Here is a 12,880-nt window from a genome sequence, read left to right as displayed (position 1 = left end):
ACTAACCTAGTCAAATGAGAGATGGATAAATAAATTATAGCAGTCACAAATAATAACAGAAAATGACACAGTGAAAATAAATTTGCAAACCATCGAGCTACACAAGTATAGCAATTCTAATATTTTTATTATAATTTGACGAGGATGCGCGCGTCATTGAGATAACAATCTCTTTTGACAATTATAAACGCAAATAAATAATTAATATATCAATTTACTACCACATCATTTAGATAAAAATTATTCAAGATGACTACAAACACAAACAAAAAATTAAATTCTTATTTTCAATAAATTATGAGCAAGGATATATAAATATGATTTTTCTTAAAAATAAAATTTTATCTTCAATAAACTATAAGCAAGTAGCGAAATGATAACAAACTGGATATTGTTTTTCTAGGACGGCAGGAATAAATTATTGATATGTAATATAAAAGTATAGAATATAAATTATCTGTACATGAATACTTTTTGCGTAATAATGAGTTTCATTTTATTAATAATCAAATTTCCTTATGCACCTATTTTTTTTCTCATATTATTACATATAGCATTATTGTCAAAATTTGTGTACATGTCTGGTAATTGATCAAGAAACATTAATTCGGACAAGCCTATGATTATATGTCGTAGTGATCCGCTAATCCGCGACAGAGTGGGCATAACAAAATTGGACAATTAGTGCCTCCTTCGTTCATCTGCTAAATAATTGTTCTCACAAGGATAAGCACACTGATCAAGAATATAATGATAATGTTGTGTAATTTATTATATTGTCTGCTCTTATAATTGAGCACCAAATAATTCTTTAAGATACTGTAACAATATTTTAATTATTATACCACATTCATTTTTTGTTATTCTCGTATTGTCAGACAGAATATTCGAAAATTTTATCAACTCAATCGCATCCTAATATATCACCATACAGTACATTGATAGAAAACTTTAATACATTTCACCATGCAGTACACTGAAATATTTATTGGTTATTTTTTAATAAAAAATCATATAAACGTTCTCTTGATTAATCAAGATGTCATTCTCACTTTGTTACGAAATATTGAGAATTTGAGATTTATCAAAAATAAAGTGGATGCTGCTGAATAATATCAATTCGACTTCTTTTACGAGATATATAAAAATTTCAGATTTTTGAACAAGACAAGGTGTATGAGTGTGTTTTATAAAAAAAATAATATATATATTTCTTTTGTAAAGGTCGTGCTGCTGGTGATTATTTTTTAGGGACGGGAAATAGTAATTAGTTGAGAACAGTAATATAAAAGGAAAGAAAGACAAAAAGAGAAATCTAGGCAACCTAAATTCACAAAGACAAACCAAATCGGCCAGAAAAGACTAAGAAATATTATGCTGTTGTTTTTATTGCTAAAAACCGACAGTATGATTATTAACAAAGAGGAAAACACAATCATAAAACTCACCAAAAATGGAAAATAAGTCGTGAAGTACTTTTTCTAATGGCATGCACTAAATAACATGCCATCAACCATGTCTCCTGTTTATTCACATATTTCACTCCATTTTTACTATAACTATGCACTCCGGTATTTCTCGAGACATGATCGACTATGGGTTTACATTACTCGAATTGTTAAGCCAAAATCTTAGTATTTTGAATATGATAATACTTATTTGCCCACGTTGATCATATATAGATTCGGATTTCACAATTGATAGGTTCCGAAAATTCATGTGTCATTTTATATTCAAATAATTATTATTTTGGTTTTTACTCGTTATGTTCAAGGTGAAAATAAAATTTATAGAGTATAGGCTCGGATTCCAAAACTGATTTTTCTAGGAGCAGTGAACTCATGTGTTGTTCTATATTCAAATAACGAGTTAAGTTCTATGGAGTACACAAAAATATTGGAGTATTGGAGTACAAGTTTTAATTTTTTAGTTTAATCATAAATAATATATTTGATTATACAAATTTATATACAATCTATCATTTATAAGTTGTCTTGCACATAATTGTCTATCAATCTTTAATATCCTTCGACTTTAACAAGTATTAACATTATTGTTCTACTTATTAGTTATATTGCAGAACATAGAGTCCTGTAATTTATAAAAGTCATTATTCTACCTTTTGATTATAATGTTTATGTTGTGTAGAACATAATGTGCAGGTTATTAAATGTTTATGAATATTATTGAACAAAAAAATTGAAATTTAGATGAATAGATTACATTTTATCCAACTTTGTACTCCAATACTCCAATATATTGTGTACTCCATTGAACTTTACTCTTCAAATAACTGTTAGTTTTTATTTTTACTCAGTTAAATTCATGAGAAAAAATAAAGATTTTTGTCAAATTAAAGTTCTCATTCTGGTCAAGGTTTTTAAGACATACAAATTTTCTCTTTTTTGGAAAACACTACTAAAAACACTACTAAAAAAAAACCTCCGATCCAATCACTTGATCAAATCTATAACTCCTTTCGTCGGTGAATTCAAAGTGATATCGACCATCAATCTCTCCCATCGCGTTATCGCCGTCGTCTTCTCTCCCATCGGATCCACTGTCGCCGAAGAGTCTCTCGCACCGACGCCATCTCCGATGTCCTCCGCCGGATCTCTCTCGCCGTCGCTTGCTGCCGTTGGATGCGTCGTCGCCGCTCTTGTCTTCGATTCTTCTCTCCAGATCTAAAGAATTTGGATCTGTTAACTTGAATTCCTGCACTTGTTGATTTTGTTGATGCTCAACTCACTGGGTGAACTCATAACTCGGTGCCAACAACTCGTTCCAGGCTTAATTTGGTTCTGTAGCTGGATTATCATCTCTTTGAAGGGATGATACAGATAAGTCCATGTGAGACCCGACCATGGCTCAGGTGAGGGGTTCCAAAAACCCTAAGTGGTTTGTTACGTTATTAATTCGATTGAATCTAGTATTTAACCCAAATTTGTTGTATACGAGTTACTTGTGTGATTTATTCTTCATGCAAGTGTGAATAGATGTTGGTTATTAATGTTGGATGAACTGTCTTATTGATTCTCTTGCACTGTTTTATTAGAAATGTCTCTTAGTTGTTTTTGTCATGAATTTTTTAATCAATATTAGTATTAGTTATTCTTTATATATTGATATTCATCCATATCTATATATATTTGTTTTGTTCTGGTATTGCTATTTGTTATGGATGTAGGAGCTTCTTGCCTAACAAAATCACATCTATGGTGGTTATGGAGAGATCCAGAAGGGGTGGGGAAGAAGGGTGCAAATTTGGCGATAATTGTGCCTTAATTAAGAATATTAATTATTCTTAATTAAGATTTTTAGTAACATTTATGGCGACCATAATTGGGGCACTATTGGCCCATAGAGGCATTTAAGTGCCATAATGTTGGCTCGTTTATGTCTTTATTTTAATTTTTTTCAAATTCGCTCATATTCATTTCATTCTGTTTTGTCTTATTTTCAGGATGTTTGAAAAAGATTTTAAGAATTATTTATTTAGGCTGCTTCCGAGAAGACGCGAATTTTGATGTACAAGACAGTTGAGCTACAAACATAGATAGAAAAGATTAAATAAGACATCTATTTTTCATCTGTTTGATAATCGATGTAATTTTTGTAGGCACTCTTTTTCCTCCTTGAGTTTTTTTCTCACAGGGTTTTACTGTTGAGGGGTTTTAACGAGGCCCTTGTTTTGTGGGTTATCTCTTCTGATTTTAAAAGCTATGTTATCTAAACTTTCGGAATATTTACATACTTTCGGTTAGATGATATACCTTCTTGAACGAAGGAAACTCTGTCCATCCGTATTTGTAACTTTCGATCTTGGTTTAATACAACCGTTTTTATGACAAAAAAAAAAAAGTTCTCATTCTGGTCTATTTAATGTATAAATTTTGAATTCCGTATTAAATTTCACTATTTTTGTCACATCATTGGGACGCTCTTTACTATCTCTTGTACGCGCTGCAGAGCTTTGGGGTTGAATGGATTGATAACAACTTGATTTGTTTTGTTAGGCGAATGATGTGTGTACAATGAAACAAATTTTATGGGGATTGTGAAAGGGAGAGATTAGTATTGACCAACTGAATAAACATCATCTCTTAAATCACCACGTTTCGATATATATCTTCATGTCAACTAATCGATCGAGGAGGGGTAGAACATATTCACATTGTAAGGCGGTGGAGAAAGTATAGAATCGCGTGGCTAAAAGTTCTAGTAGCTAGCTTGATATATGTACATTGAAAAGATAAATATGTATGATGATCAAAGTATATACTCGGTTGTGGTGATGCGAAATGAAAGATGTGGTCATGGATCGGCCGATTTAGCAACATGGTGGCTCCTGTCTCTTTTCCTATTCCATTGAGCGCCTACCATGCATTTTGGTATCTTGTGTGCTTGCCCTTTTTTGTTCTCTTATCCTCTTTTTCCTCTTATATATTATATACTTATATATAATAAGCGTAAGGGAGATAATTTGGTCGCATGGTCCTCTGGTCCAAAAGCTTATCATCCGTTGGATCTTATATTGAACAAATAAGCACCGTTAGATTGGAAAATCAACTTCTGTTCTAGGCAACTGATATCACCTTGCATATTTATAATTCCTTTTCTGAATCCAAAACAAATTCTGTCTTTCACGTGTATATGATTTTTTTAATCCCAAATAAATATTTTCTACCAGTTTTATTCGTAGAATCATATAAATCTCACCGTCACAATTTTTTTATAATATATTTTAAAATTAATAAGCCGGATTTATGTGATTAGCAAATACAAAAACTTTTTCTTAATCCAAAATAGATTCTACCTTCTTATTGCATGTTTATGATTCCTTTTCTTAATTCAAAAACAAATTATGCTTATCAATTTTAATTTAGAACCATATAAATTTTTTGAAAAATATTTAAATCACAACAAATTATGTTTATCAATTTTAATTTAGAACCATATAATTTTTTTGAAAAATATTTAAATCACATTATATATTTTTTTATTTTTTTGTAACCTAGGAACCTGCAACAGCTACCCTTCGGATCACGCAATAGCGTTAATCCATCCTTTGGGAGTCGAACCTGTGACCAAGAGGTAACCAGCTAAACCAACCCTTGCGGGCTATTTAAATCACACTATAATAATTCTAATATAAAATACATTTATAAATATAATCTAATAAGAGTTGGCAATAACGTATTCCACTCAAAATATATTAAAATTTGATAAAAAGAATTTAATACTTTGGCAGGGTACATACGAGAAAAAGAATGGCTTCATTAAAATAGTTTATTTGAAACAGTGTTCTAAAAATCCCCGATTTAACCGATAAATCCCCGATTAATCCTCTGCAAGGTTGGCCACCGATCCGATTTTTGAAATCCGATTAATCCTTATATATATTTCATAATCGAAATATATGTGATAAATTATTAAAATTAAAATACTATATTACTTTAAATATGAATAATTATAGAGTTTATGAATATAGTAAATATATTAGTTACTAAATAACTAATATAATAATAACTAAATATTAAGTAATATTTTAATATTAAAATAAACCCGATTTTAACTCCGATTAATCCTTCCGATTAATCCCCGATTTCCGATTAATCCTTGAATCGGTAGCTCAACCGATTAGGTCCGATTCCCGATTTCTGTAACACTGATTTGAAACCATTAATGGGCTTGATGATGTATTTACCACAATTCTAACTTACAAACAAATTATAATTTCGAATTTTATTTTATTGAAAATTTTAATTTATTATTTATAAATTAAATTTCTTCACACCATTTAAAATATATTTAAGAAATTTATAAATAATTAAAAAGCTCCCGTGCCTTGCACGGGCTATAAGCTAGTATATATAAACTCCTGCTGTATGCTGGGTAGTTTGTCTCCGGGTTCAACACGTATTTTAATATTTTTATAAAATATAATATTAAATTAGGTTAAACTTTTATTTTGAAACAAAAATTTATTAAATAAATATTCATATAAAAAATTTAAAATAAATTCTAAAGTTATATTTCATATAATCATATGCAACTTAAAATATGTGTCAGACAATGTTAGAAAAAAAACTGTTAAAAATATGTTTTTTTATTCAAGAAAAATAAGAATTTTTTAAATTAATGAATGATATATTTTTTATGTTTAGAATTACGTGCAAAAAAATTGAAATAATTATAATTTTGAAGTTTACTAAATATATGAACTTTTAAATTCAGTTTCTGCCTCTTTTTTGCAGAATACTAAGAAAAATGTTTATACTCATTACTCCCTTCGTCCCAATAAGTTATACTCCCTCCGTCCCTCTCAATTCTTTACATTGAGTTTGGGCACGGAGATTAAGAAATATGTATAAAGTAATGGGAAAGAGGAAGAAAAGTGGGTGAAATGGTGGGATCTAGGGGTGGCAATATCAGACATGACCCGAAACCCAACACGAACCCGATCCAACTCGAAACCCGATTTACTGAGACAAAAATCCGAAAGTGACCCGAAAATCACCCGATTGGCCTGAAATTAGAATTTCATTTCTAATAACTTCAATTTTCAGTTTTATTCAATTTTAAGTGATTTTAGCTTGACCCGAAATCGACCCGATTGCTAACACGAACATGACCCGTAACCCGAAATTGCCACCCCTACCTGTTGATTTTTAATATATAAAAAAGAGATAGTGGAATAAAAGTAGTGTGAAAAGGAAGAAAAAGCAGGAAAGTGGTGGGACCCATTAACTATTTTAAGAAAGTTTTGTGATGTAGAGAAATGAGTGAGACGTTCAAAAAGAGGAAACTGTAAAGAATCTAGTGGGACGAAGGGAGTATACATTTGGTGTAGACACGAAGACCAAGAAAAAATGTAAAAAATGAGTAAAGTTAGATGAAAGTGGGTAAAGTGGCGGGACCCATTTGTATTTGTGATAGTGGAGGAAAATAGCGGGTGTAATAGTGTTTATATTAGTATTATAAAATGAAGATAGTGGAAGAAAGTAGTTGGTGTAATAGTATTTTACATTATTAAAAGTTGCTATTGTAGGAATGCATAGAAATGATGGAACATCTCAAAGAGGAAACTGTATAAAAATAACTGGACGGGGAGGGAGTATTATAATTGTTAGCAGTCACAAATAACTTCCGAAAGGATCTTATAATCTACTACCTTTCGAAATACAACACACACCGAGATATAATTAGCTCGTTGATGTCTGAAATTATATTTTTTATCATATTCTGAAATTTGTAAAAAAGATACGGGATGGTCTCCGAATTTAAATAAAACTAATCAAGATCCGTGAAAGTGTAATCTGCAAAAATGCATGCATGATACTTAGACATTTAAGTGGTGGATGTAAGGCTTGATTGTTTATAATAATTGCTTTATCCGATGTTTCCATGATTGTGAAAATGACTAGTGGCAGCTGACATTAGTGACAAACAGGCTGACCCAAATTGATCAGCAAGTATCTATCACAAGTCTTTTCATTGTCCCTGGTTTATCCTGTTTAGTTTGTTTTTTATATTTCTGATTTTTGACGGTCATACTAGTTTTTTAAGTGAAACAAGTTCACTCTAATATTCGACAAGAAAGTGAAATTTCAATATTGTATTCTCCAACAATTTTATTGGATGATATGTTCTTGCATGTTAAATCTGGTTAGGATAGTCACCCACATTCCTGAAAAATGGAGACAATTCATCAATTCAATTATATGTTTTAAAACGGTGACCAGTCATTATCTTGATAGCCCCTCACTTTGCTTGATAAACTTGTACACTATAGTTATCATGTACTATTGTATTATGATCATTTTACAAGCAATTCCAATTAACTTCACTTTAATCTCGCTTGTGTGACTTGATTACTCCATATTCTCATCATTATGAAAATTAGATCCTATTTGTTTTCATGCGAGCATAAGTATTAAAGTATTTGAACTTTTATGACGGAAATGCTCCTTTTGGATCATAAAATTAATGTGGTCAATGCAGGGGGATGTTTGGTCCGGCCTGTTTTTACGAAAACAACGAATTATTTTGGGAGTACGTTCTCAACGGGATTAGTTATAATGATCGGTTAAATTAGACCTGTAATATATTATATGTCGAATTTGTAAGACACTGTGTTTCGATGCTATTGACAAAAATGTAAACAACTTATTAGAACGGATGGAGTAGCATATTATTAACTTAAAATTAGTTTATACGAGTAGCTCATTACGAAAACAAAGATGTATTTTTACATTTATTCAAAATTGTCTAAACACAAATGCTTGGTACTTTATTTTTTTAAACCGAAAACTCTAGATACTTATGCTTAGATCTGGATTGGTATCGCTTATGTGTATACTGTATGCAACTTGGAAGCAGAAGTTCATGATTCTCATCTAAACAAACTTAAAAAATAATTCTAGCCATGATTCATAAAAAACACTTGTTGCCTTGTTGGTTGGGTTGTATATAATACAGGCTTACTTTAATATGTGCTTTCAAGAATGTAGTTGAACTATCACATTTGGGGCAATTGTATAGTGTTTCTGTTATGGGTGGTGGTGTTGATTGGTTGGATTTATTATAAAGTTTTATATGTGGATAGAATGGGTTAGTTGGTAAGATAGTTATGATAAGGCAACATGATTAAATGTTAAAATAACTCTTGCTTCTTTAGTGTCTTAGTTTGTTTAATGGAACAGTTGTGACTTGTGGCTCTTTCAATAAGATACCTCAAGAATCATACACTTGCAATGTCACCTACGTATGTTCATGGGTGTATATATTTTGTTTTAAGCCTTCATTATACGATTTTGACAGAATATACACACTTGCGAGACGGCATAAACTTGCAGCTTTGAAACTAAGGTACCGTTTTGGTTGCATTTCAAGTGAAGTGTTGGACTTAAGTTCGAGGATGATAATTACTCCCTCCGTCCCCCTCAATTGTTTACATCGGAGGGGGACACGGAGACCAAGACAATGTATGAAAAATGATTAAAGTTAGATGAAAAGTGGGTAAAGTGGTGGGGCCTATCAATATTTAATAATAGAATTGAGATAGTGAAGGAAAGTAGTGGGTGTAATAGTAGTTTTTATTGTTAAATATGAGATAGTGGAGGAAGATAGTGGGTGTAATGATGAGAAAAACTTACTATTTATAGTAACGTAAAGAAATGAGAGGGACATCCCAAAATAATAACTGTAAAAAAATGAGAGGCACAGAGGGAGTATCCGTTTCGTAGTGAAACATATAAAATATTAAAATGTTGAGTTAGGTTTATTTTTACAGAATCACCCTCGATAAGTATGATAGAATTCATGACCGTTAACGCATTTGTACTATCTATATATACTATGCTATTAAAGTGGAAACATTAATAATTAGATTGATCGGTCGGTCGGTACTTACATCGAATTATGAGCGTATTTATATAATCAATTATCCTTTTTACTAAAATTATTATATTTTTTTATATCTTCTAACTATAAAAACTCAATTTACAAAAATTAATATTGGACAACATATCAACTTTTCTTTTAGTCTTTTTAACTAAAATATATTGATTCCTAACTAAAACACAAGGAGCATCTTATTTCTAAATCTTAGAGCATCTCCAACCATTTAAAACCCTTGGCTAAAATGTGAGATGGCATACCTAAAATAAAAAAATTTAGCCAATAGCTCCAAAAACTCAACTCCAACCATGCTCAGTTGTTGTCTATAAATTTAACCCACCTTCTATGGATGACTAAATTTGTCGAACCTCTACAGGTCTGTAGGAAGATTGTACACCATTTATTACTATATTGAACTGATATATTCTATTTTAACCATTTAAAATATTAATAACATACTATTTTTAAATTATAGCCAACCAATATAGTCAGTACCATTGAAGCAAAATGTCTTACAGGTTCAACAAATTTTACATAATGTGTTACGGGTCTAATTTAGCCAACGATTATAACCAACACCGTTGGAGACGCTCTTATTTGATTAGATACCATTTCTTTCAAAACCTGGTATACAACTTTAGTTTAACGGACAAGTAATGTTAGTTTAAGTCTTATGTTTCGACCCACCTCGATATGTAATATTGAACAATAGTTTATAATGTAATTATATTATCATCAATTATTATTAAAAATAAAAAATCATTAATAACATATTACATCAATATTTCTGGGTAACACCTTTATTCTTAACAATCTAATCAATTTATACGAACATATATGTCAGATTTGACAATCATATATTGAAACACTAGATGCTAAAAGTCAATCCTTCATGTGCTCATATTTTTTATGGATAGTTGTATTAATTTTTTGATTCCAATAATGCAAAATACCTCCACTTATCCTTATCATCATTTATATCAGCCGCTATGCCACAAATGCGCAAGCATGCGTGCAGATGTTTCAATAAATAGCCTCACTTAAAAAAAAATTAATGAGGGGCGGATTTAATAAAATTTAGACTTACACTCGGATATTTTTAAATTCAATTTCGTTAGATTTAAATTGGAACTGGTCTTTTCATATTCAAAAATTGAAAATGAAATAGAATTAAGTGTTGTCAATAAATGATATTAGTTACATATAATTAGGAGGTGAATTTTAAATAATAATATATAGTATAATATAGTATAAATAGATAGTATAGATCTATAATATTACTTTTGTCATGCACGGGTGATTTATAACATATGTAATTTTATCGTCTATATTTTAAATTTGATTCAAGTACAAACGATCAAACAGATCGAATTTTTAAAAAATTTGGCTCATTGATAATAAAAGATTTATAAGAACATATTATATATTAAGGAGACACGTAAAATCATACCGACCGGCTGATAAAACTCAACCGACCAATAAAATTATTAATATTACAGTTTTAATGGAACAATAATATATAATATAGCATATAATAAATTGATAGTATAGACCTCTAATATTACTTTAAAAGTGATAATGGAATAATTAAGAATAACATTAATGTATTTAGTTGAAACATATCATCAGTTGTATATTAATAATTATATTATCTTTTTTATATGTTCGTTGCATGTGTTATTTTTAAAAAATTGATTTTTTAGTTTGGAATATGAAAAAAATAATGTGTTTTAGTTAAAAAGAGTAGTTGTTATGTTGTCTAATGTTACCTTTAGAAAATTGAGTTTTTTTGTCAGAAAATATAAAAAAGTTAAATAAAAAAGATAATTGATTATACAAATAGACTTATAATTCGGTCCAAATACCGACCGACCAAATTTTTAATGTCGGCTTTAGTTGTATAGTACAGATATTTAACTTCAACTTCGCAGAACTCGATCAGTTGGAAGCAAAATTAACCACTTCCTCTGTTTCAATCATTTCTTTACATTCTTGTTTTCAAAAAAAAATTCTAATCTATTTTTTACATCTCAAAACTTACCAAACATATATTTAACTTCAACTCCACTAAACTCCGCTCGAATCGAATTAACTACTCCATCCATCTCAACTATTTCTTTACACTTTTCTTTTTATTTTCCATTCAATTCTTTACACATCAAAACTTATCAAATATAATTTTATAAATATAAAAATTAACTAAACTAAATATTTTTCTCTACTATATCTATTTTACACATTAAATATCAATCAATCTCACCACTATTCTCACTTTTCTTAATTTTTTTGTTTTTATTTTACTTAATTTTTTAACCTCCATGTTCAACCCAAATATGAACATATAGATAGGAGTGAAGAGTACGACATATTAAACTTTATATCATCATTATTAGTTTGTTACAATATTAAATTGGATTAAATATTGTATTAAAATATTACTACCTCCGTCTCTTTTTATTTGTCACTTTGACTTTTTGCACGGAACTTAAGGTGAGTAAAAAACATAATTCCGCTTATTATTTTTAAAATTTTCTTTTTGTGAATGAAAATATAAACTATAAATTTTAATTCAAAAAAAAAATTAAAAATAATAAGTAGAAGCATGTTCTTTAATCACTTTAAATTACGTGTAAAAAGTCAAAATGACAAATAAAAAGGGACGAAAGTAGTCCTAATTTTGATAAGGAGAAAAATATGTTTTCATAAAATTAATAGTAACCAAATGTCAATCTCAAACTTTCAAGACAGCCACAAGGGTAGTCAAGTCCTGTATGCTCTTTACCTGCACAAGATAAGAAACTTTCCGTAACATCATTAATCATTTGATGGGCCACACCCAAATCCATTTCAAGATCTTGTTATTTCTCTTACAATCAGCGAAAATTATTGTCACAAGGCACGATCCACAGGTTACTTCTTGCTTATTCACGATGGAGTGCACTATTGTTTTATAAAGTTATATTTAACGTGATTGTTTGCAAGTCACAATTACAAATTACAAGTTGTCATGAACTGGAATTACAAGGAAGCAACAATTTATATTACTCCCTACGTCCCGGTCCCTCTGTTCCGTCAATAATATACGTACATTAATTACACACATTTCGAAATTTTTATTATATATAGTTTTAAAATATTTTTTATAATGTTTTTCTTAAATAAAAATTTAGACATCAAACTTTTATTTAGAAAAACAAAATTAAAAATATATTATGAGACTACTCCCTCTGTCTCTCTCATTTGTTTACAGTTACTATTTTGGGATGTCCTTCTCATTTCTTTACATTACCATAAATAGTAAGTTTTTCTCATCATTACACCCACTATCTTCCCCCACTATCTCATATTTAACAATAAAAACTACTATTACATCCACTATTTTCCTCCACTATCTCAAATCTATTATTAAATATTGATAGGTCTCACCACTTTACCCACTTTTCATCTAACTTTACTCATTTTTCATACATTGTCTTGG

The sequence above is a fragment of the Daucus carota genome, chromosome 1 (assembly GCF_001625215.2).
Source record: "Daucus carota subsp. sativus chromosome 1, DH1 v3.0, whole genome shotgun sequence".
NCBI lineage: Eukaryota > Viridiplantae > Streptophyta > Magnoliopsida > Apiales > Apiaceae > Daucus > Daucus carota.
The sequence above is the reverse complement of the archived record's forward strand: the minus strand, read 5'-3'. Positions refer to the sequence as shown.